Source organism: Capsicum annuum, chromosome 11, assembly GCF_002878395.1.
Source record: "Capsicum annuum cultivar UCD-10X-F1 chromosome 11, UCD10Xv1.1, whole genome shotgun sequence".
NCBI classification, from domain to species: domain Eukaryota; kingdom Viridiplantae; phylum Streptophyta; class Magnoliopsida; order Solanales; family Solanaceae; genus Capsicum; species Capsicum annuum.
This window is the reverse complement of record NC_061121.1, coordinates 187,897,415-187,911,731: the sequence shown is the minus strand read 5'-3', so window position 1 is coordinate 187,911,731 and position 14,317 is coordinate 187,897,415.

Genomic DNA, 14,317 nt, shown 5'->3' with positions numbered 1-14,317 from the left:
TACTAAAAAAGTGAAAGCTGTTACATCACAAGGTAAAGATGATTCTGATTCGGAAGAAGAAGCCAACTATTTGAATAACTAGGGGGTTTTCGAGGCAATAGCCAAAGAAATCAAGGTCAGACTTATTATGACAAGGCTGGATATAAGGATCGAGATCAAGGAAACTGGAAGAGCAAGAACAATTAAAGGGGGTTGTATGTACCTCCCGAAAGTAGAGATAATATGGCAACTAGCTCTGGTAAGATGTCCATAGAGGACATAATGCAGAAATTGTTAAAGAGAGTTGAGGCTAGCAACTCTACGGTGACTACCATAAAGACCGATTTGTCTTCTATGAGTCAGTTGGTATACTCGCACTCCACTTCGATCAAACAGTTAGAACAACAAATGAGCCAACTTTCTACAGCATTGAATCAGAGAACAAGTGGAATGATTCCAAGTGATACAATTCAGAATCCTCAGAATAATGGTTCGTGCATGGCTATTACCACATAAAATGGTAAGGTTTTCTCAGGCCCTTCTTTGGGAAAAGCTATTAATGATGAGGTGATCAAAGAAGATGTTGAGCTTGAAGAAGGTAATCCAGTAGAGTCTGAGAAGCTGGATGGCATAGATAACCCTTGCAATCATCAACATGTTGATGAGGTAGAACAAGGAAAAGAGAAGAAAAAGAAAGTAGTGGTGAAGACTCTCCCAAAACCACCACCTCCCTTTCCTTAGAGATTGAAAAAAAAAGCTGATGATATGAAGTTTAGTAAATTCATGGCAATGTTGAAGCAGCTAACAGTGAATGTACCTTTGGTCAAGGCACTTGAGTAAATGCCAGGATATGCTAAATTTATGAAGGATCTTATGACAAAGAAAAAAATGGTAAGCTATAAACTAGTGGATAACATCCATCATTGTATTGCTATTTCTACAAGGTCCTTGGTGCAAAAGAAAGTAGAACCAGGAGCATTCACTATTTCTTGTACAATTCCTAAACTCTTTTTCGAGCTTCTTCCAAAGCATAGGGCACTGGCTACTCCATCAACTCAATTTCAATTGGGTCTCTGGAATTCGCTAAGGCCTTATGTGATCTAGGATCAAGCATCAATCTGATGCCGCTAGCTGTTTATAAAAAGCTAGGTTTGGGCGATCCCACACCTACCAATATGCGACTTGTAATGGTGGACAAGTCGGTAAAATGACCTGTTGGTATTTTGTATGATGTGCTAGTGAAAGTGTCGAGCTTCATATTTCCTGCAGATTTCATCATTTTAGATTGTGAGATTGACTTTGAGATGCCCATAATGTTGGGTCGACCTTTCCTCGCAACCGAAAGTATGTTGATTGATTTGCGATCTAATGAGCTCTTATTCAGGTTGAATGATAAAGCGGTGTGATTTGATATATGTAAATCAATGAAGCAGCATAAAGAAATAAGTGTGTTCTTAATTATTGACGTATATTATGAGGATGAGCAGGAGGTGTCAATAGAGGAGAAACTTACTGTCGAACCTTTAGCTGCAGTACTGATGAGTTTTGATTGTGAGGTATTAAGGAGTACGAAGAGATTGTTTGTGTATTGTCAGGAATGGGTTCATACTCTTATGCTCCTAAGAAGCTAGATCTTTCTCTTGCTAATCAACCAACACCACCGGCTAAGCCATCCATCGAAGAGCCACCGGTGTTAGAATTAAAAGAATTGCCAAGGCATTAAATATACGTGTTTATGGGTAGATAAAACATGTTACCCATTATTATTGCAGCTAATTTGGGCAAGCAACAAGTGGAAGCACTTATTTCAGTACTTCAAAGGTACAAAAGGGCAATAGGCTAGACTATTGCAGATAGTATTGGCATTCCCCCTGGCATCTGCACTCATAAGATATAGCTTGAGGTGGACTACACTCTAACCATCAAACACCAACATCGTTTTAACCCACCAATGCAAGAGGTGGTTCAGAAGGAAATTATTAAATAGCTAGATACAGGAGTAGTTTATCCTATTTCTGACAGTAAATGGGTGAGCCCAGTTCAATGTGTTCCCAAGAAAAGGGGCATAAATATTGTTGCAAATGAAAAGAATGGGTTGATTCCACTCAGGCATATGATCGGGTGGATAGTGTGCATGGACTACCGCAAACTAAACTCATGGACTTTGAAAGACCACTTCTCGATGCCCTTTATGGATCAAATACTTGATCGATTGGCAGGAAGAAGTGGTATTGCTTCTTGGATGGTTATTCTGAGTATAATCAGACTTGTATTGCTCCTGAAGATCAGGAGAAGACATTATTTACATACCCGTATGGCACTTTCACATTCAAGTGGATACTGTTTGGGTTATGTAATGCACCTGCCACCTTTCAACGATGTTTGATATCTATTTTCTCAGATATGGTTGAAGACACCTTGGAAGTGTTTATGGATGATTTTTTGGTGGTAGGCGATTCATTTGAGTTGTGTTTTGCAAACCTGAGTATGGCCTTGCAATGATGTGTGGAATTCAATTTGGTGCTTAATTGGGAAAAATGCCACTTTATAGTGAAGAAGGGCATTGTTTTCGGGCACAAAATTTTAGCAAAAGGGATAGAGGTAGATCGAGCCAAGGTAGAGGTTATTGAGAATCTACCACCTCCCATTTTAGTAAAGGGAGTGCATAGTTTTCTTAGACATGCTGGCTTTTATCGGAGGTTTATAAGGGATTTCTCGAAGGTTGCAAATCCACTTTGAAAACTTTTGGAGAAAGAAGTAAAGTTCTTCTTTGATGATGATTGCTTAAAGGAATTTGAGTTCCTTAAAAAGAAGCTGGTAGAGGCCCCTATCATTATTCCAACGGACTGGTCAAAACCATTCGAGATCATGTGTGATGCAAGCGGTGTTGCCCTTGGAGCTGTGTTAGGACAAAAGAAGGGCAAATTGTTTCATCCAATTTATTATGCCTGCAAAGCACTGAATGGAGCTCAAAAGAACTACACATCACTGAACAGGAACTCCTTGATGTAGTTTATGCTTTTGAGAAATTCAGGGCTTACCTGCTAGGGACCAAGGTGGTGGTCCACACTGACCATGCAACCTTGAGATATTTGATGGATAAGAGGATGCAAAACCCCGGCTAATTATATGGGTGTTGCTGCTCCAAGAATTTGACTTTGAAGTTAAAGATAGGAAAGGTTGCGAAAACCAAGTTGCAGATCATCTGTCTAGGGTGAAAGGTGAGCAAATAGTTAGTGATGAAATGGAGATAGATTATGCATTTCCTGATGAAGAGATCTTGTCTGCTGCTATGGATAAAATGCCATGGTACGTTGATTTTGCAAACTATGTTGTGAGTGAAGTCATTCCAAAAAATCATCCTTTCCATCAAAGAAAGAAATTCCTCCATGATGTGACACGCTACTTCTGGGATGATCCGTATCTTTTTCGATGATGTGCTGATAATATTATAAGGAGATGTGTGCCAGAAGTAGATGTATTGTGTATATTGGAAGTATGTCATGCTTCACCAGTTGGAGGTCACCATACAGGTGATTGAACGGCTAGAAAAGTATTGAAGAGTGGCTACTATTGGCCAATGTTATTCAAGGATGCTCACGAGTTTGTCCTAAAGTGTGACCAATGACATAGAAAAGGGTCAATCTCCAAGTGGCATGAGATGCCTTTGATGAAGATGCTTGAAGTAGAATTATTTGACATTTGGGGCATCGACTTTATGGACCCTTTTGTAAGCTCATACGGGATGAAGTATATTCTAGTTACTGTTGATTATGTATCAAAATAGGTTGAAGTCATCGCCTTGTCGAATAATGAAAGAAAGAGAGTTGTTATGTTTCTAAAAAAGAACATCTTCTCTCTCTTTGGAGTACTACGTACTATTATAAGTGATGGAGGATCTCATTTTTGCAACAAAGTATTTTAAGGGGCTTTGGCAAAATACGGGGTAAAACAGCATAGAGTAGCAAGCCCACATCACCCACAAACTAGTGGGCAAGTAGAGGTCTCGAATCAGGAGATTAAGGCCATCTTAGCTAAAACAGTGAATGCTAGTAGGCATGATTGGTATCAAAACCTAGATGATGCTTTGTGGGTGTATCGAACTGCTTTCAAGACACCAATTAGCATGTTACCATATCAGCTAGTCTATGGGAAAGCATGTCATTTTCCGATCGAGTTGGAGCACAAGGCTTTATGGGTACTAAAAAGGTTAAATCTAAATTTGAAGGAAGCATCGGAGCTAAGACTGGGGAAATTGAATGAGATGGATGAATTCCATATCGGGGATTATGAAAGAGCAGAATTATACAAGGAGAAGATGAAGAAGTATCATGATCGAAGGTTTGAAAAATAAAACTTTCAGAAAGGTGATTTAGTACTCCTCTTCAATTCCAAACTGAAGTTGTTCCCAGGTAAGTTGAAATCAAAGTGGTCCAGCCCATTCAAAGTGTGTCAAGTCTACTCATCTGGAGTAGTTGAACTCGAGAATAAGGATGGGAGCGTCTTTAAGGTAAATGGGCAGCGAGTGAAGCTATACATCGGTCCAATGGACTCGATAAAGTGTATAGCCACCTTATATCTCAATAAGGTCTGAGTGATCAAGATAACTGAGTCATGCCGCGATACTAAATCAAGTGTTATTAGGAGTCAACCCAAAGTTTTTATGTTTAATCAAGGTTTCTTGATGACCAAGTCTAATAAGTTATCACACTTGTGATAAGACATCACACCAGGTCGTCAGAGAAGCCAAGCTTGAGGCATGTTCTGTTTAGGGATGACGGCAACACTTGATGGGCTATCGTACTTGTGATAAGCTGTCACACGAGGTCGTCAACTGAGCAAATTTTGAGATATGTTCTAGATAGAGATGCCGACAAAATGTGATGGGCTATCACAACTCTGATAAGCAGTCAAGCTTGATCGTCAGATATGCTAAAATAAGGAAACACTCTGCCTTGAGCTACTCCAGGTATACCCTAACCCTTAGTTCAGTTTCTCTTTGCATGTACATTAAGAACAACGCTTGATTTTAAGTTGAGGGTGTAGGGTGATTTGTTGTAAAATGTAGTAGTTGACTAGGAGAAATACAAGTACCTTAGGCAGTTAACATGTTTTTATTGATTTATTAACACCTCTCCAATAGTCTATTTTATAACTGTGTGATATGTATTTATGTGTTACCACTGTGCATCTTGTTATGGCATTAGTACTAGTGAAATAATAACCATTGCTAAACAATTGCATGAACCAGATGGGTAGTAGCTTGTAATGTACCTATGTGCTATGTGCGTGTAAGATATTACTTAGTTCCCTTTGTATGTTAAATTCAGAACTTGGCCAGTTAGTCTTGCCTTGGTTGTAGGATAAAGGTTAGGAAAGGATCATAGGCCATTTTGAAATTAGTATGCTTCTAGCCTAAATTACCTTCCCTGTATGAATGATATCCCTTGATCCCATTTTTGAGCCTAAATGCCTATTGTTTTATGATACCTATCACCTTAGCATTTGTATCACAATAAACCTGTTTTGGCCCTGGTCCTCCTTGGACATTGTGCACTTTGACTTAGGCAAATAGCCTAGTTGAGGGTGGCTACCATAGGGGTGCGTGATGTAAAATGAGTATGAAAAAAGGTAGAATAAAAAGCTAGGTGCGGTGGAAAAGAATTAGAAAAGAAAAGTTGTGAATAAAAAAGAAATGATTGTCAAAAAAACTGCACCCATCCGGAGTATGTGTGATCAAGAAAGGAGAGAATTAGGTAAAGGTGAATAAGTAAGACCCTAAAAGTTAGTGCAGTGCTAAGAGGCTTAGTCACCTTAATATCACCGAGAATCATACCAGCCCATAGCCTACGTTACAAGCCGGAGAAAAAGACCTATAGTGATCCTAGCTTATCTGTTTGAAAACCTTGGTAATGAAAATAAGGGCAAGCTTATGGTATTTGACATACATTGACTGGAACTTCTTTTTGAGAGTGAGTGTCTATTGATTGTCCCCACAATTACATATGTTATTTCTTATATGAGTAAGGAGGGACTTCTTTGTTGTAAGGGCATACTGGTTATGTTGCTAGTTGCTAACTTATTTGGGTAGTGTAATATTGGTACATGCATGATTGTTGTTGCTAAGTTGATACCATAGGTTAATTCCTTTGTTTTGCATTGTTGCTTTTCAGTAATATACATAGTTGAGTTTGAGATGATTGACCTTGGAGATGGTAAATATGATTTGAGCTAAAATGGATGATTGACTGTTGAATGTGCTTTGTATCCTCTTAGTTATGTTTAAGCTGCTTGAGGATAAGCAATTGTTTTAAGTTGAGGGTGTTGATGTGTGAGCTAATGCTAACACATTTGAGGCTTTTAACTTGAAATAATTGTAAAGTCTTAAGCAACTTTTATCGTTTTTGATTGCTTTCTCTTTGATAATGCAGGAAAGTCATGATGCAAGAAAACCAAAGACAATAAGAGCAAAAGAGGTAAATTTGGAATAAGTGGCCATGAAAGTGTAGTTGACGACTTGTCTGATAAGTCATCAAATTTGTGATAAGTTATCAGAGTCATCGTCAGCTGTAGACAGTGTGAGAAAGTTGGAGCAGAAGCATGGCGACATTTCTGATAAGTCGTCACAATTCTGATAAGCTATCGACAATGCCGTCAGCCTAAGGCAGTACATGAGATTTAAAGTGAAGAAGTGATGACATTGTCTGATATATAGTAAAAGTCCTGATAAGCCGTTAGGAGTTGCCGTTATCCTAAGGAAGAAATTATCAAAATTGGAGAGGAGTTGATGACAATGTCTGATAAGTCGTCAGACTCCTGATAAAGCGTCACACTTTGTCGTCAGCTGTGCAAGAAAAAGTTGTATTCTGTGATTTGATTCCTAATTTAGCTCTTGGTATTTAAGGGAAAGTTCTTAGGTTTTATAACTTACACTATTTTCTCTCTTGTTTTCTCTGTAACATTACAATTAAATTTTCAGAGATTGTTATCATAATTTTCTTGGGATTTCACTGCGATCTAATCTGAGAAACACTTGTTGATATTCATTATTCTATAAGTTATCATTTATCAAAATATGAATACAAATTGTCTTGTTGCTTTTTACATTATGAGTAGCTAATTCCTTTAACCCGAGTTTTGGGATCTATGGGTTTGGTTTTGTAAAGTAACTAGGTGTTCAAGATTTTAAATGTAGTAGGAACTCCTTGGTAATTCCTCTGTTTTACATATTGTCTATTGGCTGCAAATGATAGGTCATGCCTACTAGTTATTTACTTGAAATAAGAAATCAATCCTAGTAGGAAGTGAATTATCAACAGGGACTTGGAAGCATCAAACTTTCATTTAATAATTAACGTCGTAACAAGGTTAATTAACTTGAGACAACATCCTGTTATGAAATATAAATTTCCTAAGTTCGAAGAATTAGGTAATTAAATGTCTAAATATGTTGAGAAACATTTAGACATTACTTCGACAAGGATAATCTGTTGTTCCTGACTACCACAAGAGTCTTGAACCATTACTAGTTCCTGTCAAATACCAACACTCATAGTGAACACAACTCTGGTTCTCCATATAATCTTGATTACAAACACTGAAACTGAAGTCAGAAATAACTACTTGTTAATCTTCAAAAAAAACCCATTTACAGGAAACTGCTAACGATCAGTTGATTGACTCACAGAAAACTCAAATTAACACCATATTCCCTATGGGATTCGACCCCAACCTAGTTGGGTTATATATTTGACAACGACCGCTTACTCTCTCATAAGAGAAGTGTAGTTTGAGCGTTATCAACATACACACACACACACTCCTTATTCACAATTCAGAGATTCATAAAGTATTAACCTATTCGCAATAAAGGCACAATACAAAGCTCGGGTATTGTCGTATTGGAAAGCTTGAAGCATTTAGTAGCTTCCAACAATTAGGATTCAGTTTTTTTTGGAACTAACATTCAGTTCAAGTTTGAAGATTTTTTTAAATTAAAACACATTGTGTCTGATTTGGCAGCAACTAAGATTTCATTTTTTATATTAGTTGTTACTATTTTTATTTTGTGAGCATTTTTTTATTGGTTAAACCAAAAACCGAACCACTAAGCACCAAAAATCGATAAAAAAATATCTTATTGATTGATTATTGGCTTTGCATATTTAAAAATTAAAAACCGATAAATCTAACCAATAACAGATAAAATCGACCCGAACCAACCGATGCATACCCCTAACCCTACCTCCTTGAGCTCACTAAATATGTGTAATTTACGGACGAAGATTCAAGATTAAAGACGAAAAATATAAAAAATATATTGTCCTAGATTAACAAAATTAAAAAAATGATTTCAAAGGAGCAGAAACCTTACAAACAATGAGGAAAAAAAAAGAAGAACAAAAAATATATAGTTTCTTGTAAAAAAAAAAGGAAAAAGGCTCTGTAAACACCTAATTTTTACCAAACCGAATACTTGATGCCATTTTTAGTGTTTAGTATATATATATATATATATATATATATATATTATTTTTAGGTTTGAATAATTAGCTATTTTAATTTTTATCTTATTTTTATAAAATTTATATATATATATATATATATATATATATATATATATATAATAAAACTAAAAAAAAGTGAGAGAGACCAAAAATCTATCCAACACCCCACTTTCACTCAACCTCTCCCACTCTGTCCACACACACACGTCTCTCAACCTCTCCCAAATCCAACTCTCTCACGTTCAGCACACAACACACATGCACACACCATTATATATTAGCACACACAACACAACATAGGGGAATCAGAGAGAAAAAAAGGGAAGTTTTGAAAAGAAAAACGAAAAAAAAAGGAAACTCTAAAAATGAAAGGAAGAGAGAAACCCATAGGAACCAAAGTTAAAAAAAAAAACTTAGAAACAAAAGAGGAAAACCATTAGAAAAACACGGAAAGGAAGTGGCCAGTTTAGAGTTCGGAGTTTCATTCGAGTTTCCGGTGACGACATCTTCATCTTCATATTTAATTTAGTTTGTCGCTCAGGTTCTCATTCAATACTCTTCTATTTACTTTTTATTAGCTTCTTTGGGTATTGAGGCATAAATAAAGTTAGTTTGATGGCTTCATGCACCATTTAGTTTGCAAAAATTGATGTTATATGATTTCGTTAATGAATGATATATTTAGTTATTCGCATGTACTCAACGTGATCTTTATTATGCATAATTTGCTTAAGTTCTTATCTATTTGAATGATATATGTAACATGTATAGTAGAAAGTTAAGACAACACTTAAAAGAAAGATAATAAGAGATTAGAGAAAAGAAAATTGGAGTTTGGAAAAAAAGAACGGACACAAAAACATGAATTCACTACCGATCAGATGAAGCTAAGGTCGAGTAGGCTTTTTGAGAAGGAGAATGATGAATTCGAGTGATCGAAGATTCAAATATTCTCGAAAATTGTTTGTTCATAAGTTATTATGAGTCCAACATAATCCACTCTATCTTTTTTATGATCAAACTTTTTCTTTGCTTGGTTAATTATTCCTGTTATGATTATTGTTTCAAAGATACTAGGACATGAAAAATGACTTACGTAATGGTATTGGTATAGTAATCAAACGAACATGGGTGTATGAATTATATGAAAATATTATGTATTTTAATGCATGCTTTATTATTACTTTTGGGGATCCACTAACTTAGATGAAAGTATTTGTATTTTCATATATTATCTGCCTTCTCCAGAAAAATATTTAAACTAATTAATTTCATATGGCGAAGTACTTCATAATCACCTTTTCTTTTTGGGTACCAAAAATATACTCCACTAGTTAGTAGTAACAAATTAAATTATCATTTGTTAAAAATAAAAAATTGATATCTTTGTCGTGGAACGAGGCCTAGCCAGGTCACATGTCTTAGGGTTACGTGGTCATTCAATGATAACTTAAATATTTAAAAAATTAATTCCGTAAATTGTGATGGCATATGAAGATTTTCATCTATGAGAAAGTGAATTTTTATTTAAGATATATTTGATGACCACAATAGTATGTTTGTGAATCTTATTTCCTCATATTTAATTAAATTATTTATAGAGTTTCATCAAAATGTATGTGGCAATTGTCTTGGATTCTCTTAACGAAGATACTTCTTTTAAATATTTTGTTGACTTTGTTATGATAATTTTGTTAAATCTATTTTATGATGTTAGGTGCTTATGTTAGTTTGGATTTTATGTAATTTTGTAAAATTTATATAATAATGTGTTTCATATTTTATTGTTGTTGCACGAGGAAGAAGTTATTATTTTTTTTATGATCGACATTGTAGTTGACAGTAAAATGGCATTAATTTTTCTTACTTATACATATTGGTAAATTTAGTCTACTTTAGAGCCAAATGTAAGATTAATTCTTTTCGTTTAAAAGAAAATAAATAAGAAAAATAAACTTTGGGTTTAGATATCAAACGATAGAGTTTCTCTAAGTTTTAAGTTCAAATCTGAAAAGTATAGAAGAATGAATGTTTAAAATTTAATATGTAAGTGAAATTAACAATGAAGTTGGAAAGCCCTGCTACCAACTATTATTTAGAATAAAAATCAACATACCATTTGAAGCCGTTAGAACTGGGTTGGGTAGGTTCTATCTATTAGGTGCTTATCTAGATTTGAAAAAAATGGGACGATTCATAAAAGCCTCAAAGGCGCGAGAAATATGTCAAAACTCGTGGCATGATCGGAAAGTATTGCTACCGATAAGCCACAGATTAATATAATTAAATAATTTTAAATAAATTAAAAGCATGATGTAAGGAACTTTTAAGCTAACAAATGTTTTATATATCTAAAAGATTAATTTAAGCCAGACGTAAGTCACTAAAGCGACCGTGCTAGAACCATAGGACTCGAGGGGTGCCTAACACCTTCCCCTCAGTCAAAAGAATTCCTTATCTGGATTTCTAGTTCGCAGACCAAAAATAAAGAGTCATTTTCTTTTGAATAGGGATTCAATAAGGTGACTTGGAACACCCAAACTCAATTCCAAGTGGTGACTCTGTAAATAAAATAATCTCACTCAAAACGTTACTTTAATTGGAAAAATTCATATTCTCTAAAACCAAATCCCTAGCGGGGTCGGATGCGGTAAAAAATAGGGGTGTGACAGATGGCGACTCTTCTGGGGATGTAACCAGAATTCGAGCCTTTATATTAACTTGTTTGGCTTTATTTAATTTTGATATTGTGTATTGTTGGCGTAAATATGTTATTTGCCTACATGTTTAACTTCTTTAATTTATTTGAACTACAATAGAAATTGTCTTCTCTCGCGTACCCATCTGAGTCTTCTGAGATGCTTTATATTCGGAGATGCGGTATACGCTCCTGAGCTTGAGATACCACAGATGCGGCAACGCTCCTGGGAAGGATTTTGTAGTCACCCATGATTTAGGACAGGAAGGGACCAACAGTGAGGCCGAAAAGCCCTTCTACCGGTAAAGTTGTCCCTTGCCGACTCGAGTTCTCCACTCGTTTTACAGCCATTCTAGATACCTAACTCCACCAGGTTGAACCTAGCATAACTGGAACTTAGACATGGCTATCCTTAATAGGTTGTGCTTATTTGCATCACGTGCATTTTTTACTTGGTGGGGCTCGACTTGGGGGTCGGGTCCGTCTAGGATAGGTACCACCTTTCGAGATCATCATGTACATTTTATGTGCTACTTGTTGCATTATAGGAAATGTCATATCGAATTTTGATCAGATTTTAAGTGAATTAATTGATCTGAAAAAAAAAGGGTTAAATAAAAAATTTTAAGGGCTTATTTTAGATAATATATAATATTTTTACATAACAATTTTCCGTCAAGATTAAGTTGTTTTAACGTCGTGGTCTCGTTATGTCCATTTTCTTTGGTTTTAAAATCTCTCTTAACAATACCATAGAACCCATTTTTATTAAACACAGTTAAATTTTGTCAAACAATTCAGTCCACCATTTTGTTTCAAGAATTTAATTGTTTCTAATGTGGCTGGTCCGACGTCATCAAAATATTGTCTCCACTCTAGGATGTTTTAGAAGACTTGGATACTTCATGTTTTATCGGTTGCTATTTTCTCATGCTCATTTTCAAATATTATTCTGTGTCATTCCGTCAACTTCTTTCAAAAATTATTTTTGTCTTGTTTTAGGATATTTAAAATAGAATTCTTATTTGCCATCATTATCTTATAGGGCAATATGAAATCATTCGGAAGGAGTGACAGGAGGTCGAGGGATGACGAAATACCCCGTTCCATGGTGTTAGATAAAGCTCCGGATCTGTTGCGGACATGGTATAACAATATGACTGACTATGGACAGGGAGTAGTGTATAAACACTTGGGATTTTTAAGGAGTTTTTTGAAGGTTGAACCACGAAGAGATGTAATAGAAGCTTTGGTACAATTTTGAGATCCGTCGAACAATGTATTCCGGTTCTCCGACTTTGAGCTCACTCCCACACTGGAAGAAAAAGGAGTATTTATGGGAAACGAAAAGAATATTCGCCGAGAAGAACCTATGATACCGAAGCATGTCACTGGAGAAAGGTATTTTGAGTTGTTACACATAAAAGAGGATAACATAGGGGGATTCTTAGACAATGGATGGGTTCGTCTAGAGTTTTTGTACGAAAGATACGGTCAGAAAAATAGATTTGAGTTGTTTGGGTCGAAACTCAACAACGGCGGGTGCCGCTAGACCTGGGAAAGCACAGTTACGACATATTCATAGTGGCTTTTTGGGAATCATGGTATTTCCGAAAAGAGAGAGAAAAATCAACACAAATCTGGCTGTATTCATTACCGCCTTTGAGAAGAATCCTAAGGTCACCCTCGTGCCCATGATCCTGGCGGATATTTATCGGGCCTTAACGATGTGTAAAAATGGGGCAGGTTATTTTGAAGGGTGTAACATTCTGTTGCAGTTATGGATGCTCAAGCATATTCGTTATCATCCATTTACTGTAGATTTTCGAGTTGAGTGGAATGATTATATCAAACGTCATAAGAAGAGGATGAAGGACCAAAACTTTCCCAAAGGAATCAGAGCTTGGAAAGAATATTTGGAGGGGTTAACTGCTGACAAGATTGTGTGGAATTATCATTGGTTCCCTTCTAAAGAGGTGATATATATGTCCAATTTCCATCCATTCATAGTCTTAATGGGTCTTCGAGGTGTTCAGCCCTACGTGCCACTCAGAGTCATGCGGTAGTTCGGCCAATGATAGCACCTACCGCCAGTCGAGGATATGAAAGAGTTCATGTACGAATTCCTCCCTGACATCTCTCTAAGGAAGTCTGAGATACTTAAGATTTGGGAAGGATGTTTACTTTCAGGTTTTGAACACATAGTGGAAAATCACAACAAAGGCGAGGTAGACTGTTCGTATCTGCTATGGTTTCATGATCAGCCCCCTCCTAAAGTTATACCAAAAAGGTCAGCCAGAGAGACAGTGGATCGAAAAGAAGATATTGAAGTCAGAATTAAGCAGGCTAGACGAGAGGTAGAAGATAACTATCGATATACTCTGCACACCTTAAATACAGATCTGGAAAGGGATAGAGAGGAATTAGTTCGTCATGAGGCAAAATTTGAGGCCAGAATTAGGTTGGTTCATAAGGAGGTTGATAAAAAGCACCGTGTTACCATATAAACCCTACAAGAAGACCTGGACATTGCCACCGATGCTATGGAGCAGCAATCGAGTGATTTCGAGAAAGAGAAGGCCTTGCTGACAAGCACACAGTCGAAGCTTCGGGCTTAACTAAAAGCTTTCATGGAACGGGAAAGAGAAATAGCGAGGCGCTTCACGACTTTTTAGAAGGAAGTTGAAGTTGAGAGAAACCAATAGATGACCGAATGACAGGCGCTTCACTATCAGATCGATGACTTTCATGAACAAGAAGGAGACCTAAACAATACCGTCCATAATACGCAACATTGGGTGCAAAATTTCCATGAGAGTATGACTGAAGCTAGGGGAGAGGTACTTCAGCTCAGTGAAACCTTGATTAATGTTTATGCTAAATATCTTCACCGAAATGATGAAAATTTGGGTCGTCAGGAACGTGCTCTCGCTCCACATTTGCCAAAAGCATTGTCCAGAATCTACTCAAGTTTGAAGGAAGATTGAGTCTCAAGACATCTTTGGGAGGCATCTGATGATAGTTCATTCATTCCTTTAGGTTTAGTTTATTAAGTCCGTTAGGTTTGTTTTTTTCTAAAAGTTAGTTTCTCTATAAGTATTTGTTTTTTTTAGTATTTCGCTAGTATTTCAAG